General features: G+C 36.1%; 1 pseudogene; it reads right to left on the bottom strand.

The window, feature by feature from the left end:
• Positions 1-10,117, bottom strand: part of LOC113932620 — a 208,862-nt pseudogene extending 198,745 nt beyond the window's left edge.
• Between the last annotated feature and the right edge of the window lie 9,590 nt (positions 10,118-19,707).

Raw genomic sequence — 19,707 nt, 5'->3', positions numbered from 1 at the left:
CCTTATTTCGGCCCCCATTCATATTCCTCACTGGGACAATTAAGACATCTAGATCTTCTTCACACATCATTGGAACAGTGGGATATAGGCAAAAATGTCTCTCTCTTTAGCTAGCTAGTTAGCTACCTATCTCACTGGTGTAGATCTTTTAGGCTACAGATCATAACATCTTCTCTAGAAGAATATTCAGGAACAAGAGAGTACAAAGATTAAAACTTTGCTCAGTATGTATATGAATTGGAGATAGATAAGGAAAAAAGATTCTGATTAAGTATTCCTTAAATGTCTTCTCCATGAGAAGTAATATAATAGGAGACAGATAAATTAAGGCCCTGGTACAGAAGCAAGGGCATGTACAGCTGAGGCAAAAAATAGCGGGACCTGGGTTGCTATTAGATATGGGGAAAAGGAGAATCAGATGACTCAGAGTTTCTTACCTAAGTAATTGGGAGAAGGATCATGCCATTAGCAGAAACATAAAACCAGGAGGACAAGCAGATTTAAGTTTGTTTTGAAGTGTGGAGTAGGAGGTATCAGAAGAGTAGCCAGCAGGCATTGGAAATCAGGCTCTGAGCTTGAGAGTGAGGTCAGAACTAGCAATCCACATTTGGCGGTTACACCTAGTGCAGTGTCATTTGAAGCTGTGGGAGCAGATGTGATCACTAAGGAAAGAGAGAGTTGAAAGATAAGGCCAAAGTCAGAACATTTGGGAGCTCCTATATTAAGGGTAACAGAAGGAATAAAAAGGAGTAAAAAAAAAGCAACATAGAGATAGTATAGAGTCATTTTTATGGAAAATATGTTAGAATACTCCTTCAGAGGCTTTCCCTCAGACTTCTACAAGCTGGACTGCATTCTGCAAACCAATTTTTAACAAACATGTTAAACACCAAATATATACTAACGAAATGTCCTGTTCTTGTTAAACAATAAAATGTGTCTAAATAAATTTACTACACATCTTTATGACAAACAATAGGGATTTTTTTCCAATAGTTTTAAGTCAGTACGTTATTTCTTCCCATTTTTCCTAGGAATATGAGGCTAGCTCATTTCATCATCAACATTACTGGAGAATATGGTAAAGTGAGAAAAAAATGGAGAAACTTAATTTACTATTTATAGTTTGTGGTACTATGTGGTGAAATAATAGTTTTCCCATCTCTCAAAGTTATCCTAGGATCTGACAGGGGAGTGGTCAGGGAAGTAAAATGACTCATATGATCTAAAGACATGTTAAGTAAACCTTTCCTGTTTATATTTATGGCAAATAAGTAAAACCACATTAATGGAGAACAGGAGGTAAAACTACATTTAGAGTGGTTACCACCACTACATTCCAGTCATTGAGTAAAATAATAAAATAGATCACAGAAATAATCACAGAAATTGAAAGAGAACATAACTATCAGTAAGATTGATATAAATATTGCATTGAGAGCCACAAAGTGTGAGGATTTCAAATGATTTCCTTTTTTTAACTTTAAAAATTACTAAAAAATCCTCAAAAATTATATTCTCTAGATTTGGGGGTATAAGTCAGAATAAGACAGGATTAAGCAGTGAGTGGGGATAGAGGAAATGGAGGCAGAATGTCTGGACTTTTATGAGGTGCAATACTGCAATAAAGGAAAGACCTGGAGATTTTAACTTAATGAGGTGACAGGGTTGAGAAAAGGTTTTCTTTCCTTTTTTTTTTTTTAACCATCATAGCGGTTTTTAAAATGTTTGTTGAATGAATGTCTTATTGAATGGATGGCATGAGTTACCATGATGGAGACAGTAATGTCCACAGAGAATTACATGCACTTGCCTATTTCTCCCAGCCTCCCTTGAGGTTAGGTTTGGTTCACATGACTAATTCTAGACATCATGTCTAGAAATGATGTGTGTCAATTTGGGAGTGGATTCTCCATGATCTCTTTTCCATCGCCAGGATAATTTTGAAGTCTTGCATTGATATGGTGCTATCACAAGATGGAAGGACCTGGATCCCCAAGTGCTAGGTATATTATTTAACTACAGCTGCATAACAAATTGCCCCCAAGCAAACATTTATTCCTACGAGTTAATAACCCAGGCACAGCTTAGCTGGGTGCCTCGTTCTCAAGTTCTCACATGAGGTTGTTGTTAGGCTGTTCTCTAGGGTTGTACTTTACTCTGAAGGCTCAACTGTGGTGGATGAGGATCTGCTTCCAAGGGCATTCATGTTTGCTGACATACCTCGGTCCTTTGCCATGTGGGCCTCTACGTAGGATTCACTTACAACATGGCATTTGGCTTCCCCTAGAGATAAGTGTTCCGAGAGACAGTGAGAGACAGTGCCCAAGATTAAAACCATGTCTTTTAATAGCCTAATTTTAGAAGTGATACTGTATACTTCTGCAGCATTTCATTCATTGAAATGAGTCAATAATTTCAGTTCACACTGAAGAATAGGAGCTAACACAAGGAGATAGAGAGGGGATAAATACAAGGAGGCAGAAATCACTGGAGACCATCTTTAAGGCTACCTACTACCCCAGATGAAAGAAAATACCCAATTCTGTGGTCTGAATGTTTGTGTCCTCCCAAGATTCAGATGTTAGAATCCTAACTTCTAAGGTGATGGCATTAAGTGGTGGGCCTTTGGGAGGTGATTTGGACACTGGGGTGGAGTCCTCCCGAATGGTTACTACTCAGAAAATATGCCTGAGAGAGCTTCCTCACCCCTTTTGACCTGTCAAGTTACAGAAGAAAGACAATGGGCCATCAATGAGGAAGAGGGCTCACCAGACACCAAATCTGCCTGTACCATCTTAGACTTCCCAGCCCCTAGAACTGTTAAGAAGCAAATTTATTTCTCACCCAACTTGTAGTATTTTGTTACAACAGCCTGCATGGACTAAGACAACTACCAACATGCAACTTTTCATGAATAAGAAAAACAATTTTTTTGTTTTATGCTATTAAGATTCTTTTTTTAAAAAAGATTTCTATTTATTTATTAGAGAGAGAGAGAGAGAGGGAGGGAAGGAGAACACAGAAGGAGAGTGCGAGGGAGAAGACTCCCCACTGAGCAGAGAGCCCAATGCAGAACTCGATCCCAGGACCCTGAGATCATGACCTGAGCCGAAGGCAGACACTTAACTGACTGAGTCACCCAGGTGTCCCTGCTATTGATTCTTGAGGTTGTTACTTCAGTATAGCTTCATCTGTCATGACCAATAAAAGCTCTAATGGAAGATAGAATTGAATTGAACCATACAAAAGCAAATCATGAAAGTAGGTGGAGGTGATAGGGCATAATAATGCATCGAAGTTGTATTCAAATATTATGTTCATAAGAAACTTTTAAAAATAATTTGGTATACTACTTTATATAGAATCTTTAGTGCGATAGAATCTTTTTCCGTGGTGAATATCTATGGAAGCCTGTATGTATGACTGTTAAAACATGTCTAGAGACTTTACAAACAGATGGTTCTTTGGATCTTTCTACAGACTGTCAGCATGATAGTTCAAGTAACAGCTTTCTGTGATCTTCTCTACCTCTACTTCCTCCTTTTAGTTACCAAAATTGATTTTAATTTTTTTCTCACACCTCAAGTTTTGATAATCTAAAGTAGGTCACTCTGTAGCATCTAAAAAACTCACAGTAGCTCTGTTCAGAGAGGGTGTGAAGTCAGACACTTTTAAAGCATTCAAAGTGAAAGCCAGCACTGGGAACAGAAACATAAAATGTGTTCAAGTAGTTCTCTAACAAAGCAAGATACAACCCAGTTCCTTTAATATAGTATAATATGATAATAATTTTCAGTGGGATTCCATACAGCTTAGAATATATATTGGGTTTGGTCACTATAAGAAGCACTGTCCTCTTGTGGTTAGCTGTTTTCCTACACCTGTCATATTTCTGGGTGCTGGAACTTAAGAGTTCGAGCCTCAAAAGTCATGTGAAAGAGAGATACTGGGTCAAATAGCATTTCCCCAATATTCACCTTCAACTGGAACCTATAAATTTGACCTTGTTTGGAAATAAAATCCTTGCAGATATAGTCAAGTTAAGATGAGATCATGCTGATTTAGATCATGGGTCCTAAAGATATGAATGCTGTCCTTATAAGAAGCAGGAAATTTGGAAACAGATATGCACAGACACAGAGGGAAAGCACCATGTGAAGACAGAGGTAGAGATTGGAGTGAAATACTTACAAGCCAAGAAATGCCGAAGAATGCCAGCTACTGCCAGAAGCTGAAAGAGGCATGGGACAGATTCGGCCACAAAGCTCCAGAGGGAACCAACCCTGATGATGCATTGATTTCAGACTTCTAGACTCCAGAACTGTGAAAGAATAAATTTCTGTTGTTATAAGCTACCAAATTTGTGGTACTTTGTAATGGCAGCCCTAAGAAACTAATACAAGACAGGAGGAAGAGACCTATGCCTAGGGAAGTTTGGCCACTTGGCCTCACCCCAACCCTAAACTCAGCCCCAGCCCTGCTCCAGCTCAGCCTCACATTCAGCCCCAGTGTCAGGATCACCTCTAACTCCAGCCCTACTCCAGCCGTGGTCCCAGCCCCAAGGGCCAGCACTATATGTAGCTCCAGCAGCTTCCCTCCCTGATTCAGACAGTTGGCAGGAAGTACAGTGAGGAAAAAAGCTCCAGGCACAGTCCTTCTTCTCTAAAAGTTCCTTGAGCCTTTAAAAGATAATTAGTTTTCTATGGAAAGTCCCATCAGTTCAATAGCTTCAAAACAGTCATGCAAAAAAAAAAAAAAAAAATGTTTTTCCTTCATTCAAAAGGCCTATAATATCTTTCTTTCCTTCCTTTTCCTTTTTCTTGTCTTTACTTTTAGTAGTTCTCACCCTTTCCTTTCAAAGAAATCCTTCTTTATTTCATCTTTGATTTTAAAGTAGAATCAAGAGATTACAACTCTTAGAAGAAAATATAAGAATAAATTTTTGTGACCTTGGGTTACACAATGGTTTCTTAGCTATGACAAAAAAAAAAAAAAAAACACAACTGATGAAAGAAAATCATAAATTTAGCTTCATCAAAGTTAAAAAGTTTGTCTGCAAACTATACCACCAAGAACGTGAGAAAGCTACCCATAGAATGGGAGAAGATATTTGCAAATCACATATCTGTTAAGGAACTTGTATCCAGAACATATAAAGTATTTTTACAACTCAAAAATAAAAGAAGCAATAGCTAAACTAAAAATGGGCAAAGGATCTGAATACATGTTTCTCCAAAGAAAATAAGCAAATGAACAAGAAGCATTTTTTATAAAAAGCTGTTGAACATCATTAGACAGACACCAAGGAAATGCAAATCGAAATCTCCCTGAGATACCACTTCACACACAATAGGATGACTGTAATCAAAAAGACAGACAATACCAGTTTTGACAAGGATGTGAAGAAATAGGAACTCTCCTACATTCCTGCTGGGAATGTAAACTAGAGCAGCCATTTTGGAAAAGTTTGGCAATTCCTCAAAATGTTAACTATAGAATGGCCATTTGACCTGGCAACTCATCTCATGGGTATATATCTATGAGAAATGAAAAATATGTCCACACAAAACAGATACATGACTATTCACACCAACATCACTCATGACAGTCAAAAAGTGGAAACCACCAAATGTGTATCAACCGATGAATGGACATATAAGTGATGTGATAAATTCATAACAACTGAAAATTATGAAGCCATAAAAAGGAATAGGAATGAATTACTAATGCATGCTACAACATGAATGAGCCTTTAAAAATATCATACTAAGTGAAGGAAGCCCTCAAAACACTGCATATTGTATGATTCCATTTATATGAAATGTCCCAAATCCAAATAGGCAAACCTAAAGGCTACAAAGGGTAAGGTTTGGGGGAATGCGGAGTGACTACCAGTGAGCACAGCGTTTCTTTTTCTTTTTTTAAGATTTTATTTATTTATTCGAGAGAGCATGAGAGAGAGAGAGAGAGCATGAGCAGGGGACAGGGGAGAGGGAGAGGGAGAAGCAGACTCCCCACTGAGCAGGGAGCCTGATGCAGGGCTCAATCCCAGGACCCTGGGATCATGACCTGGGCCAAAGGCAGACACTTAACTGGCTGAGCCACCCAGGCGCCCAAGGTGCAGGGTTTCTTTTGGAGATAATGAAAGTATTCCAAAATTGGATTGTGATAACAATCATACAATTCTATGAACATACTAAGAGAACACCGAATTGTTAAAAAAAATCAAGAGATTATAGTTGAAGATCTGTATTACTCAATATTTAAACACTGTAGAGCAGAATACATTGTGAATAACATTTGAATTAAAAGTGTTGTGCAACTCATGGTATTTTAATATTATATCAAAAAGAAATGATCTAAAGTGCCTCACAGTAAGCACACTTTAGAATTAATAATGCAAATAATTTTTAAAAATATGTTTCATGGAGTAAAAATAAGTATTATTGAGGTGAAAATATTTTTACAAGAATTATCTTTGTTTAATTTAAATGTGAAGATGAAACTTTTCTTTGCACTTATCTCTTTGGTACGACCTAACTGCCAGTTTGTACATCAGCTAGTCTCTGCACACCAGCCTTCCCAGATTCATAGGCACCTATGTGTGAGAGTTCATCCCAGCTCCCTTTTTCCTGTCTTTCTCACTTTACTTTTGCCTTAAGGTAGTAAGGGTAGGACAGAGAAAAAAACTATTTATTCCTCTTGCTTAGCAAAGCTTCAAAAGCAGCAGTCCTGTGGCAATGAGTTAAAAATATTTCATTCAGAGTGATGCCATACTTTTACAAGGGCTTCTGTGGTTTTATGCTTAAAATGGGAATCTGGAAACCAGAGGCCTTTGTAGTATTCTCACATTAAAAAAAAAAATGTGATGCCATGTAACTTGATTTTAGGGTATTGGTTTGCTCAATTTACCTAAATGTAAGCATTTTTACATTCCTGAGTTTTTGGTTTTGTTTTGCTTTTTTTCTAATATGCCCTTCCAACTTGAAGAGCACTTTGGCTAATGATACATAGATTTTCTTGGTAAGAGTAAATATGAATCGAGAGGAATCACTCTTTTAAAAATCAAGGACAGTCTCCCTGCCTTGTATGATTTTAAGTGTATGCACAGTTCAGTGACACCCACATAGAGTGGCATTTGTCCTGCACTTGTGCTGAACGCTATAAACCACACCCTGCGGTCACTGTCCCAGGGTGAATGGAGATTGCGAGGATTCACAGGCTGTGAAAAGAGAGAAGGAAAAACCAAAGTATTCTTTAATAGAGATAGAGAAAGAGGTTAATGATACCGAGTATTATGAGCTCTCCAATTCCATAAAAACATACAATTTTTTTTCCATTCCCTAAGAATATGTGACACATTTCCTCCTCAGTTCTTCTGAAGGGCTATTGTGGAATTTTCCTTTTGAGGCTTAAGTGCCTAAATTTCCAGCAAGAGTATCTCTTTGAAGCAGTGTCAAAACATATGGAAAACAACCTAAAACATTTAAAACTCTCTTTAAGAAAGTATAGAAAATACCTCTTTAAAATAATGAGTTGAAGGACAGTAAGATGCTCGCACTACAAATCTTGGTGTTGTTTTGTTTTGATTTGGGGGAGATGCGGGGGCATTTACAACCCGTATTATTTTCTTCTTAACCAGACCAAAGTAGTGATCCTATTTAGCTCCAGTTTAGACGTGAGTATTTTCAGATCTATGCTGTGTGTATTCCTTATTATAACTTTTTCGTTCTGAAGACAGATGATTTCAGGAAGTGTTCAATTTTTATACACATATAAAGATTCCCTGTTTGATTTACATGTTATTTTATGCAATATACCTCCAAATAGTCTCGAAAATTGAGAGGAAAAAAAGTAATAGCTATTTAAATCAGTTAGAGCCTATATGAGGTCTACTAATAATGAATGATAGTCTGACTTGGTTGAAAGGAAGCATCTGGGAATTAATCATTGTAAGCTCCGCTTTTGTGTAGGTGTTTGGAAAAACCACATTCTTATTTATTCCTATGAAATCTCTTGTTAATTATTTGGGACAGGGTCACTCTAAAATCCCGACATGCTGATTTGAAAAGATTGCTGAGTAAAAAATACAGAAGACTAAAGAATTGTGTAATATATTATTATCAACAGACACATCCAAGTCCTGTTGAGTATTTCCATCTCCAAATTCTACTGGCATCTGAAATTCAAAATATCCCAACTTGTTCAATTTTATATACTTCTCATTCCCAATCCCCAATCTGTCTATTCTGGTCTTTATCTCCATGAATGCTGCCATTTTTCTCTGAAGCAGCAAGTCTAGAAACTTTGAATCATCATTAATTCTTCTTTCTGTCTCACCCGCTCTACTTTCCCAATCATTTCAGCAAGTTCTACATATTCTACTTCTGTGCATGTTTTATATGCATATCCATCTACACATTCCCGCTGCCATAAATTATGTCTTTCTCAGACTGTTTCCAATCTCTCTTCCCAATCAAAGCTGGCATTTGTCTTCTTTCCAAATATAAGTCAGAGGGTTCTGCTTAAAAAATAATAATTCAAATTGTTTAATTGGAAAAACAATGCCTTTGGTATCTGTTTTCATTGTATCATTCTAGCTTCAAATTCCTTCAAGTCCCATCAGGCTCTCTATTTTTGCATTCATACCAGAAAATTTGATCCACTTTGAACCTACCTTGCACTTGTATATCTTTGTGTAATTGTCCATGGTGGTCTCGGATCCTGGGAGTCTCTGCTTTAACACCCGTATTAGATAAGATGCTTTTGTATGTTGAAGCCCTAGCACCCAATGTGATGATATTTGGAGATGGGGAGTATTTGATTATTTGGAATTTTGATATTTGATATTTAGAATATCAGTATTGGATATTTAGAATTCATATGTTGAAGCCTTAGCCCCCAGTGTGATGATATTTGGAGATGGGGGGCCTTTGGGAGATAATCAGGGTTAGGTTAGGTCATGACAGTGGGGCCCTTATGATGGAATTAGTGGCCTCAGAAGAAAGAGGAGTTGAGAGAGAAAAAAGGCCAAGTGAGGACAGAGCAAGAAGTTCAATGTCTGCAAGCCACGAAGAGAGCTCTCATCAGAAACCAAATCGGCTGGCACCTTAATCTTGGACTTCCCAGCCTCCAGAACTGTTGAGTACATTTCTGTTGTTTAAGCAACCCAACCTATGCTACTTTGCTATGACAGCTTGAGTAGACTAAGACATACACATACACATATACTCATAAAATTATGTATAGTTCTACCCATTTATAAATATATTTAATATGTTTATTACAACTCAGTCAGTTAAAAAAGACAGAGCAAATAGCATTAACTGTATTTTTTGTTTGTTTTTACAGCTGAAAAAATCAAAGCTTTGAGAAGTTAGATGACAGAGCTAGTTGACAGGATTCGGACTCACAATCATAACTGAATTGAATCCTCATTGAAAAGTCACGTCTTCTCACACAAACTTCCATGTTTTCTGAAACACTATCTTTTAATTAAGAATGATACTGCATCTGAAAGGAGTGAATATCTGAACTATGTATTACGGACTACAAACTAAAAGGCTTAATTAGGGACAGAAGTGGTCTTTCCAGTAGTATCTTTATCTCCATCACAAGATCTAGCAAGATGTAAATACCCCAAATTTTTCCTGACTGGATTTTCAATTACCAGAAAATCCCATTTCCTAGCTTCTCTCAGTCCCATATTAATTCAAACTTCCTCCAGGTGGTTGCATTGGATAAGGCAAAGGCTCAGAAGTCAGACACTCCTGAGCTCTAAGAGAACCACGACCCATAGCTGCGTGACCACAGATGCCATGCAACTGCTATGTCAGCCATAAAGGACATTTGGAGTGCAATCATAAAAGCACCTCGTTTTTATCTCCCCCGGTCCCATCAAGTTTCTTCTGTGGGGCTAGAATATTTCTTACCTCTTAGAAGAAATTTAGAGCAAGTTTTATGACTTTTCACATGACTCTCAGTTCAGTAATATAATGCCCTACCCCGTGTAATAGTGCAAGTTTCCGACCTCATTTGAAGAAAAAGTTTCTCCCTTTCCTCCTCCACCCTGGCTGGTTTTCAGCCGGGTGGCCTGCAATGGGACGGGTGACATGGTTACGCTCCTCTCAGTCCTTCTTAGTGCTTCTCCTCCTCCGCACTCACTGGGCTGCCACTAGATCCTTGCTGAGTGAAGGTGAGGGGCAGTCTCTCACTGTCTGTGCAGGGGGTCTGGACATTCTTTGAGCTTGAGAGTAGCTGAGAGGCCTCACTGGAGAGCTGCCACAATCACTGAGGAACTTGCACACATAATCCCCTTCACAGGTAAAGCCTGTAGCTCCTCAGGCCGTCACTTAAGACTCCTTTAGCTCCTAGGTTTTCATCAGTACGCTTAAAACTCCTTTTGTCCATCTAAGCAGGAATCAGAGAAAAGCATCATTCTCTGAATTTTTAAATTTTTAGATTTTTTTTGGGGGGGATGGCTGAAACTTTGTCACAATGGTAAAAATCTAATGGAGGCTTGGTTACACCTGCTGACTCTTTGAAAGCATAAAACACTGCAGCAAGGTGACATTAAAAATCCTGTAAGGAAATGATAATGGATGTGTGGGCAACTGAATGCACCAGTTCAAATTAAGACATAGCTTTCTTGGGCTGAGGCCTTTTCAGTACATTAGCTTGTTAACAACAAATCCCATTTACCATCTGCTTTCAAGGACTGACACCACAATTCTGTAGATGTTAAGATTTTACTATGCAAAATGTATTATAAAAGGGCTTACAAGAAGAACAGACACTGGAAAGGTCAAGGGGCATGCTGTATTGTTGACACATTACTCTTGTACCTTGGGTTTAATTACCGCCTCAGCAACAGATGATGAGAATAAGAAAATTACAGTATTATTCTAAAATGATTGCTCCTAGGTGAGAACATCCTTGTTTAAAACAACCATGAGAAAGCAAAAGTATTTACAAGCTTTTTATTGACAACACTGAATGTATTTCTTAGATACGGAACTGGGTAAAACAATGTATTTTCAAGATTTACTTATTTATTTGAGAGAGAGAGCAAGGACCGGGGGGAGGGTCAGAGGGAGAGGGAGAGAGAAACTGAAGCCGGTTCTGCACGGAGAGTGGATCTCCTCACGGGGCTCGATCTCTCGACCCTGAGATCACAACCTGAGCTGAAACCAAGAGTCGGATGCTTAACTGAATGCGCCACCCAGGTGCCCCCCAAAATAGTGTGTTTTAAAGAATACAGCCTAAGAAGTGTTCACAAGAACTAAGCGTGGGAATGAAGAGCCAGAGCAAGATGCAGTAGCACAGAAGTGATCATTCTCTGAGGTGTGTGTCAGACACCAAGACTCCTGACTACAGTCATCTAAACACCTTTCCTTATAAATCTGGCAAGTCAGTCCTGAAGCTTAGTCTGAGGTTTGCCATACTTATCACTTGAAATATGTAAAATTAGAATAAAACAAATTTACAAATATTTGTACTAAAAATAAAAAAAATTAGAGAAAGAGATGATACGTGGTAAAAGTAAAGAACACAAAATGTCTAGTCCAGACTCTGAGTGTTCATTTCACCCAGGCACACTTAAAGCGTCACTAATGTTTCCATATCGTCTGTTGGTGTATTTTGGTCCTTCACACACTGCATTGCTCTCCTTTTGGTTCATCCTCCTCCCTGGGTTACTGACCAACCAGTGCGTGGCAGCACACAGGTATGTCAGTCAAATGTTAAGGTTGCAACTATTTTATAATGACACAATAAGTTATTTCTAAAAATACATAATAAACACATACAATTTAATTAAATAATTAAAGTGAACGATAAGCCTTTATATTGTCAGATAATTGATTTTGTGAATTTTTTAGAATTTATTTCAAGAAAAATTAATGTTCTAATACTATTTTGCTTATCTCATATTTAAGTGTTCAAATTTCCATGGATTTCTTTTACAATATGCTTAAAAATTTAAAATATTTTAAAATCAAGGGACCCCCTGGGTGGCTCAGTCAGTTAGGCAGCTGCTTTTGGCTCAGGTTGTGATCTCAGGGTCCTGGGCTCGAGTCCCGCATCGGGCTCCTTGCTCAGCATGAAGTCTGCTTCTCCCTCTGCCTGCCCCTCCCCCTGCTTTTGCTCTCTCTCTGACAAATAAATAAATAAAATCTTTTTAAAAAAAGAATATTTTCAATTTTCAGGCACCTACATTTTCCCTAAGTATTTTTTATTTAAATCTATATATTTCACAAAGATCATTTTCCAACAGTAACAACTTTTTGATTAAAGGTGGAAAGTCATCAGATTCAGCAGACAGACATGGTAATCTAAATGAAAAAAGTTAAGTTCACTAAATAAGCAACATAATGAAGATTAGATAAAATTTGGATTTATGTGCCTAGTAAATATTCTCTTCCTTAGACAAAATACCTTATTTTCTTAATTAATGGACCCCAAATTATATCCACATTATACAGAAAATGAGATTTTCTGAAAGTTGGAAAATGCAAAATAAAAAACAAAATTATTTTCTGAGCTTAGTTATTTATAACACTACTGGAATGAACTCAAGAAGTTAGATACAGGTCACTCAATTTGTATCTGAAGTCAAAATGCCTCATTCAATTGCAGAATGGTCATTTTACAAGCCTACTAGGAAACTGTCAACACTGTGTAATATGGGACAAATAAAATAAAGGAAATAGAATGGATAATGTTCAGTTAATAGCACAGTAAGTTCAAGTTTCTCATGTAAATTTTTAAAGGGTTTTATTCAGATTTGCTATACAAATTCAGTATTTAATATATAACCTAAAGTTTCAAATTTTAGATCCCTTTTTAAAAATTATTATTTATATAAAATGTAATATGTTCTCCAAGTTTCATATAGATGTTCCAAATCTACTACAATTTACTCCCAGCATGGCATAGAAGTATTACTATTTTTTATATAGCATATGGAAAAAAGTTCATGAATCATTGGACAAGTGTTTCGCAATGGTAAGAATGTAGCTTATTATTTAATCCATGCCTAAACCATTTATAACTCCTGAAACATACTAGTCAATAAATATCTGATAGGTAAGTATAATGAATAAATGAATGAAAAAACACATCCTTTTATTTCTATGAAAAAGGTATTTCCTTTTTTTTTTTTTTAAAGATTTTATTTATTTATTTGAAAGAGAGAGAATGAGAGATAGCACGAGAGGGAAGAGGGTCAGAGGGAGAAGCAGACTCCCTGCTGAGCAGAGAGCCCGATGCGGGACTCGATCCCAGGACTCCAGGATCATGACCTGAGCCGAAGGCAGTCGCTTAACCAACTGAGCCACCCAGGTGCCCCAGAAAAAGGTATTTCCAATGACCATCGGCTTTGGATAGGTAGGATTCTTTACTTCTTTTTTAACTTTTTATTATGAAAATTTTCAAACATATAGTAAAGTAGAAAAAAAAAGTAAAATAAACACCTATGTGTTCAATACCTAGATTCAACATTTGATAACAATTTGAGCAATATCTTATGTGTGTGTATATTTAATTAACTACTTAAAGCAAATTACATGAAATTTTGACACTCTCTCTCCTGCCCCACCAAACACCAAATATTTCTGGGTAAGTCACAGATAGATGAAGTGGACATCAGAATCAGAACTAAAGAGTTTTGTTTTCTTCACTTTTAACATATGTCATCATCTCTCTCTCTGATTATTGACTTTTCCTTATTACAAACAGCTGTATTTTTGTTTTATGCTAATTTTATATGTTTCAAATGCAGGGAAATATGACAAGCTTAGCCTGAGCTCTAGAATTTTATGTACATATCTCACAAAAATAAGGGCTCTGTCTTACATAATGACAATATCATTTTCCAATTTGACAAAATGATAATTCCTAGAACTATTTAATATATAATCCATATTGAAATATGCCAGTTATCCAAAATATGAATTTTATGGATGACTATTCAAATCAATATCCAATCAATGGCCTCAAACTACATTTTATTAAGTTCCCAAAGTCTTTTGTTTTAATTTCAGCTTTAAAGAGACAGAATTGACACATAAAATTGTAAGATTTTTAAAGTGTGTATCATGATGATTTTATATGTGTATACATCATGAAAGAATTCCTCCCACTGAGTTAATTAACATCTATTACCTCACACATTTATCTTTTTTGTGTGTGAAAACATTTAAGATTTAAATATAAAATACTTAGGGAAAATGTAGGTCATTACAGTGGCAGAAAATTGATTTTAAAATATTCATTATTCTATATTTTTAAACATACTGTAAAAGAAATCCATGAAAACTTGAACACTTAAATGAGATAAGCAAAACAGTGTTAGAACATTAATTTTTGTCAAATTAACAAATTCTAAAAAATTCACAAAATAAAAATATTATTTTCATTCATCTACTCTCTTGGAAAATTTCAATTATATGGTAGAGTGTTATCAGCTATAGTCATTGTGTTTTATATTAGAACATTGGAACTTAATCATTTTATAATTCAAAGTTTGTACCCTTTCACCAGCCTCTCTCTATTTTCCCCAAACCCTAGCCCTGGAAAATACCTTTCTACTCTCTCTTCTGGTAAGTATGATTTTTCTTCCTCTTAGATTCCACATATAAGTGATACCATACAGTATTTGGCTTTCTCTGTCTAACTTGTTTTGCTAAGCATAATGCCCTCAAGGTCCATTCATGTTGTTGCAGATGTCAGAAATTCCTCCTTTCTCATGATTGAATAATATTCCATTGTATATATATTATTTGGTATTTTTGTAGTTTGTATTAAGATTTTTGTATTATATATATATAACACATATAATATAATATAATTATATATGTAATATATATGTGTGTTATATATGTGTGTGTGTATACATATACATACACACCGCATCTTCTTTATCCATTTATCCACTGACCAACACAGGTTGTTTCCATTTTTTAGCTACTGTGAATAATGCTGCAATAAACATGGGTGCAAATATCTCTTTGATATTTTGTTTTTATTTCTTTTTCATATATACCCCAAAGTGGGATTACTGAATTATATGCTAGTTGTATATTTAATTCTTTGAGGAATATTCATATTGTTCCTCATAGTTTCATTAATTTCCATTCCCACTAAGAATGCACAAGGGTTACGTTTTCTCCACATTCTCTCCAAAACTTATCTCTCATCTTTTTGATGATAGCCATTCCAAGAGGTGTGAGGTGATACCTCATTTTGGTTTTATTTGCATTTCCCTTATGATTAGTGATGTGGAACATCTTTTCATGTGCCTATTGGCCTTTTGTATGTCTTCTTTGGAAAAGTGTCTATTCAGTTCCCCTGCTCATTTTTTAATTGGATTGATTGATTTTTGTTGTTGTTGCTGCTGTTGTGGTTTTGTTTTGTTTGCTACTGAGTTGTAGGAGTTATTTATATATTTTAGATATTAACCCCTCACAAGATAAATGATCTGCAAATATTTTCTCCCCTTCTCTCTTAGGTTGCCTTTTTATTTGGATTGATGTTTTCCTTTGCTGTACAGAAGCCTTTTAGCTTGATACGGTCCCATATATTTATTTTTACTTTTTTTGCCTTTTGCTTTTGGTGCCAAATCAAAAGATAAATAAATAAATCATTGCCAAGACTAATGCCAAAGAGCTTACCCCCTGTGTTTCTTCTAGGAGTTTTATGACTTCAGGTCATTTGTTCAAGTGTTTAATCAATTGTGAGTTGGTATTTATGGATGGTGTAAAAAAGAGGTCCAGTTTCATTGTTTTACATGTGACTGCCCAGTATTTGTAACACCATTTATTAAAGAGATGGTCTTTCCCCATTGTACATTCATGGATTCCTTGTAGTAAATTGGTCATATGTGTTAGGTTTATTTGTGTGCTCTCTATTCTGTTCCATTGATTTCAGTGTCTCTGTTATATCCATACCATACTGGTTTAATTAGTATAGCTTTGGATTATAGTTTGAAATCAGAAAGTGTGATGCCTCCAGCCATTTTCTTCTTTCTCAAGATTGCTTTGGCTATTTGAGGTTTCTTGTGGCTCCAAATAAATTTTAGGATTTTTTTTTTCTGTGAAAAGAGTAGGCATTCTTGTCTTTTTCTGATATTGGAGAAAAACTTACTACTTTTTGCCATTAAGTATGATGTTAGCTGTGGGCTTGTCATATATGGCTTTTAATTATGTTGAGTTACATTTCCTCTATACCCACTTTGTTGAGACTTTTTATCATAAATGAATGTCAAATTTTATTAAATGCATACTCAGAATATATTGAGATGATCATATAATTTTTATTCTTATTTTGTTAACATGATGTATCACAGTGATTAATTTGTTGATATTGAACCATCCTTCCATCCCTGGAATAAATCCCACTTGATTATGGTATATGATCCTTTTAATGTATTGTTGAATTAGTTTGCTAATATTTTGTTGAGTATTTTTTCAACCATGTTCATCCGAGATACTAGTCCATAACTTTCTTTTCTTGTAGTGTCCTTGTCTGGTTTGGTAGCAGGGTAATGCTGGCCTTGTAAAATGAGTTTGAAGGGGTTCCTTCCTCATCTATTTCTTGGAAAGTATTAATTCTTCCAACGTTTGGTATAATTTACAAGTGAACTCATCTGGTCCTGTACTCTTTTTTGTCGTGAGGTTTTTCATTACTGATTCAATCTCCTTACTAGTAATTGGTCTGCTCAAATTTTCTATTTCTTCATTGTTTGGTCTTAGAAGGCTGTATGTTTCTAGTAATTTATCCATTTCTTCTTGATTGTCCAATTTGTTGTCATACAATTGTTTATAGTAGTCTCTTATAATCCTTTGTGTTTGTGTGGTATCAATTATGTCTTCTTTTTAACATTTCTTATAAGGCCAGTCTAGTGGTGATAAACTCCTTCAGCTTTTGCTTGTCTGCAAAACCCTTCATCTCTTCTTCAGTTCTGAACAACAGCTTTGCTAGGTAAAATATTCTTGATTGGCAGGTTTTTTTTCTTTTAGCACTTTGAATATAATATGCCACAATCTTCTGGCTTACCAAGTTTCTGCTGAAAAATTAGCTGATAGTTATATGGGTTCATACCCTTTAAGTAATAAGTTGTTTTTCTTTTGCTGCTTTTAATTGTGTTTCCTTTAACTTTGGATAATTTAATTATAATATGTCACAATGTGGGTCCTTTGGATTTATTTAATCGGAACTCTCTGGGCTTCTTGGATCTGGGTATCTGTTTCTTTCTTCAAGTTAAGAAATTTTTCAACCATTATTTCTTTGCATAAGTTTTCTGCCCCTTTCTCTCTCTCTCCTCCTTCTGCAAATCCTATCATGTGCATATGGGTCTGCTTGGTGGTATAAGTCCCTTAAGCTATTGTCACTCTTCTTCATTTATTTATTTTTCTTGTTATTGTTCTGATTGGATGGAATTCCACTACCTGCTAATCTTTCTTCTACCTGATCCAGTCTTTCAGTACGGTCACTATGGTCTGCTTCTGAATTTTTATCTTATTCTTTTGTTTAGAACATATTCCTCTGTTTCTTTATTTTCCTTGACACTCTGTTGGTTTCTGTGTGTTGGGTAAAACAGTCACCTCTCCCACTTTTGACAGAGTGGTTCCCCGTAGAAAATAAATATTATCTTCAAGCCAGCCTGAGCTCTTGGTTGTGTTTCAAACCTTTGTGATTATCCAAGATGCCTTCTTTGTTTTCAGTGGCTTCCAGTAGTTGAGGGTGTGCCAAGACCTGTCAGTGTCTCAGAAGAGAGACTCAGTCGGCACCTAGATGCAGACTGATTAATAGCCAAACCCTCAGGCAGCAGCTTTTAAAATATGCAAATAGATCTCTTTTAGGGAAAGACTGGGAGCTGGGTGTTTCTGTCTACTCCCTCTGTGCTGAACCCTGGGGGGATAACCACAGCAAGGTTGTGAGACCCTTAAGAAATATTTCTTTGTTATAGTTTTGTGTGTCTCAAGGGTGCAAGCCCCATTGGCTTTCTTTTGTGTGTGTGTGTGTCTTCCCAATTTCTTTTTTTAAATTTTATTTAATTTTTTTATTGTTATGTTAATCACCATACATTACATCATTGGTTTTTGATGTAGTGTTCCATGATTCATTGTCTGCATATAACACCCAGTGCTCCATTCAGTACGTGCCCTCTTTAATACTCATCACCAGGCTAGCCCATCCCCCCACCCCCCTCCCCTCTAGAACCCTCAGTTTGTTTCTCAGGGTCCATAGTCTCTCATGGTTCATCTCCCCCTCCAATTCCCCCCCCTTCATTTTTCCCTTCCTGCTATCTTCTTCTTCTTTTTTTTTTAACATATAATGTATTATTTGTTTCAGAGGTACAGGTCTGTGATTCAACAGTCTTGCACAATTCACAGTGCTCCACTGGCTTTCAAAGTGAGGTGTTTTGGAGGCCTGCCCATCAGGTGAAAGTCTTAAAGTTAAGGCTTAGATGTTGGGTCCAAACACTTTGCTCCTTGAAGCCAGGAGTTGGAGTTGGAAGTTCATTCCTTATTATATGTCACTGTTCCAGGGGTGGGGTTCATCGTGAAATTGTGTTCTCAGTCTTTCCCACCCATTTCAATGTGGACATTTTCTCATTCACCGAATGTATAGGAGACACTCAGCTTCTGATTTATTTCAGAGAGAATTGTTCCATGTGTAGTTGTAGGTTTAGTATGTCCAGGGGAGGAGGTATATTCAGGAGCCCTCTATGCTACCAAATTGGAGTGGAGCTAAAAACCCCAAAGAGGTGACATCTTAAGGGTATTTGACCTATTAAAAACAATAACACTTATAGCATATTTATTTCTGAAAATCCTGTTGTTTTCTAGAGTCAATTACTAATATTTGTGGTTACTCTGTCACTTTTAAAGATTTTGGTTATTATTTCAAATCACATTAAGCTTTCATTTCCTATTTTTTCCACTAAATAAGGGAATAAACCCTAAAATCTTAACAATATTTTCTCAAACATAATTCAAAGAACATTGAAATATGTATTTTGAATGCAAGTAATTTTACTGTGTCCCTACTGAGCCATGAGATTTGAAAAGTACTGGCCTACAACACACACGATGTCATATAAGAGTACTATCTTTAGACAAACTATCATATAACAAAGCATAATAAACTCAGGTCCTTCAAGTAGATGAATTGAATCCAATATAAAAAAGAAAAACAAGATTATGATTTACCAAATAAATAATGCACTTGATTTTAAAGCCCCAAATATACAAAGTATAGTTTAAACCACTAAACCTACGGTATGGATTTACCTGATGCTTTTAGCACAACAAAGTTTTTTATGATTTGCTAGTAAATGATATTTGACCTATGGGACCTTATTCTCTACCTACAAAGTAAAGAAGTTTTGAAGGTAAGTCAAAATGGAAGTTTCAATAACTATAAATGAAGTGCCTGCAATGAAAAGAGGAAGCAGTAAGTAATAAGAGGCTAGGTCAAAAGAAAAAGTTACCAAGTGAGTTTATGCTGTGAACTTTGCAAGTTAAATTTACAATGAGATGGATAAGAGTAGATAAACCAGAATGCAAATTTCTTTTGTCCTGTCTAAAACCCATGACTGGTTTAAGAACTATTTAGAAGTCAACATAAAGTATGAAGAATTTTTTGTCTTTTCTTTTTGCTTTTTAATACTACAGATACTTAAGTCAGGAAAGTTTTTTG

Source organism: Zalophus californianus, chromosome 10 (assembly GCF_009762305.2).
Source record: "Zalophus californianus isolate mZalCal1 chromosome 10, mZalCal1.pri.v2, whole genome shotgun sequence".
In the NCBI taxonomy this organism is placed as follows: Eukaryota; Metazoa; Chordata; class Mammalia; order Carnivora; family Otariidae; genus Zalophus; species Zalophus californianus.
Note: the sequence above shows the minus strand (reverse complement) of the source record. Positions and strands in the feature narration are given on the sequence as shown.